Raw genomic sequence first — 3,296 nt, forward strand, 5'->3', positions numbered from 1 at the left:
AACTGGAGACGGGCTGTTCCGTCCTCCCTTCTAGAGTGTGTGATACGTGCACAGCGTGCTTGAGCCTAGAAAAGCTGTTTTTGCATGACACACACACACACTGCATGCCCTGCACGTATCTCTGTTCCTCTGTGTCTTCAAATATTTCTTCTGTTTTATACAGGATTTGGGTCTTTCTATGCAAGATTGATAGGGTGCTCCTTTTACCTGAGAAGGTTCCTTATGAATGAAAGGAGCAGAATTGAAGATACATTAACAACGCAAGAGGAAGAGAGCAATGTGCTAGACTAAATAAAAGGCAGGCTTGACTGTAAGTGTACGAGCATGTTTAAAACCACAAGGAAAAGAATGCGAGGCAGCAAAATAGAAGGAAGTACGTCTGCTTAGTCATTAACATAAATGCACACTTCAAACCATGTACAAGATGATGTGTCAATCAACATTCTGCAAGCAAAGCTGTAAAGTAATTAGATAAAAGTTGAAAAGTGGGAAAGGTTCGACTTTGAACTTGAATACGTATTCATCAAGTTCAAGTAAAATAGAAAGCCGTAGAGCAACACCTGACAGGGCAAAAGGACGGTATGATTCAATAAAGGAACCCGTAATTCATTTAAAAAAAATATGTTACAGTACAGTATGCAAAATCTGACAGGGACATCTGTCTCATTTTTTATCATTCAACTTAGTTAGCCAACACTTTTTCATGTTAGAAAATCGGTGGTAGTTCATTTTGTAAGTATTTGATTCTGAAACAAATCTGTAAAGCCCTCTAAAATTAAAGAAGGATGATTTTGTTAATTTATAGAACATCAAACACTCAGAAATTTAACAATCAGTAAACGAACAATTCTGTGTGATGGCTTTAGAAAGAGGCCATAATGACAAAAAATCATTTATTTAATTAATTTGTTCTTGTGAATTGTTCAATGTTCTGAATAATATTAAATAGCATTGCCATCTATGATGCTGTGATCTGCTAAGGAATCACTTCAATCCCAGACCAACAAGCAAGTTCACTCAAATCAGGCATCGAGGATTTGGAGCTCATGAGGAGCCGGTCATTCATGGGTCATTGTTTCCTTTCTAACCCTTCAGGGCAGAAGGTGGAGCTGAAACTGCTGGTGATTCATTTTGCCATGTCTGTGTTGAGTCTGTGTTTTGGTGGCAAACACCACAAGGATGCTGCTTTATCATTCAACTAACTCATCTCCAAATTTGGTTTGCTAATTCTAGTCACATGGTAACACTCCTTCGTTTGGTCTACATCAGGGGTGCCCAAGTCCAGTCCTCCAGAGCTACCATCCTGCAACTTTCAGATGCGTCCCTGCTTCAACACACCTGAATCAAATGAATGGCTCGTTATCAGGCCTCTGTAGAGCTGATCCCGGTCTGTTGGAGTAAGGATACTTCTAAAACTTGCGGGATGGTAGCTCTCGAGGACTGGACTTGGGCACACCTGGTCTACATGAATAGTCAAAAAGGAATTTAATGGGTTGAGTGAATCTTTGCATCAATCTGACTAAACATGATATTTATGACAGTTGCTATGACTGGTCACCCATCCCTAACCCTCCCTGGTTACACCTAAAGCCATAAAATCCATTTCACGAAGCATTTTATGGGTCTTAATGCCTTATCACGTCTTAACATTTTTGTGGCCTTGATAGTAGATAACCTAACTAGCTTATAGAGGCGGAATGTCCATATAAGTCCTTCCTGAGCAACAGCCTTTTCCACATGACTGTAGATGTCAGATAATAAAAGTCCAACATTTCCATTTCCTTTATGACACTAAGCATTCATTCATGGTACAGTCTAAGGTAACACTTTATTTGAAGGGTGTTGAATAAGACTGTCATGACACTGTCATAAACACCTGTCATGAACATGAATAAGCCTTCATGAATATTTATGACTGTTGTCATAAAGAGTCATTCAGTAAATTATGACACTTTTAATACAAAGTTGACATTATTCAAAATGTCTTTGTTATGACAACTTTACATTAACCAAGAAATAATTACTGATATAAATTTGTTATAAAAGTATTACTGATTGCACTTTAAAAATGAGGTAACTTTATGTTATTAAAGGTAAAGTTTAAACAGTAATGATTTTTTGGTTAATGTCAAGTTGTCATAACAAAGACATTTTGAATAATGTCAACTTTGTATTAAAAGTGTCATAATTTACCGAATGACGCTTTATGACAACAGTCATAAATATTCATGAAGACTTATTCATGTTCATGACAGGTGTTATGTCATGTTTATGACAGTGTCATGTCAGTCTTATTCAACCCCCTTCAAATAAAGTGTTACCCAGCCTAATTAGTCCTTACTGTCACTGAATTCACACAGTCATTACAGTCTGGAGTTTACTATAAAACATAGAACAGTATGAAATCCTGACAATAATGGTCTTTGTTCAAAGGTCAGCAACAGGTAGAACAGGTAAAGTGGGGAAAAGAATGACTAAGGCAGGTTTCTGTGGTGCAGTCTCCAAAGAACTGATCAGCATGTAAAACATTCAGGACAAACAATGATGGGATTCCACTCTAAATTTAGCTGAGAAAACTTTTGACTGAGTTTCCTGCTGTACTTTCTGAAAATGTGGAGACAAAAGATAAAAAAGAAAAAATAGAATATTAAAAACAAATTGCTTAGAGATACTTTGTTAGGTCAAACCTTTCTCTGCTGACTGAAATAAAGGGGCATTGTTTGAATAATCTGATTAAATCTGTGCAACTTGAAAGCTGCTGTGACCAACAGGTAACTCTGTCACTCCATTAATATTGCATCCTCACAACACATGGTTGTGTGTATCTTTGATGTGCTGATCATGATGCTGTTCCTTTAGACTTAAACTTCAAACAGCTGTTACCTGACATTTTTTTAGTCACACCCAGGTATGTACTTAACCACTCCCACCATTTTTCCTTTCATTTTGTACGTGCGGTGACCATGATGAAAAGATGTTCACTTCTCTCAAGTGTGAAACAGTACATTATGTACTGATAGTACATAACCTGCTATTATTGCACAACAACACTGTAAGAGCTTATTTCAATGTATGAACTGCAGAATCTCATAACTGTTTGCTATATAACTTTTCTCTCAAAAATAAGATGTGCATTGATCACCATTTTTGCTCTTAGTAAAAGTAAATGATTGCATTTGAAATGTTTTAGTTCTTCACCTCAGCTGGTTTAAACTGATGCCTGTTGCAGAAACTGATGAGACAAATCACCCTTTGAAAAAGGTTTGGAAGAGCGATTAATAGGATAGATATTAGAA

The sequence above is a fragment of the Poecilia latipinna genome, unplaced genomic scaffold, assembly GCF_001443285.1.
Source record: "Poecilia latipinna isolate Pla-1442-1.1 unplaced genomic scaffold, P_latipinna-1.0 Scaffold327, whole genome shotgun sequence".
Taxonomy (NCBI): domain Eukaryota; kingdom Metazoa; phylum Chordata; class Actinopteri; order Cyprinodontiformes; family Poeciliidae; genus Poecilia; species Poecilia latipinna.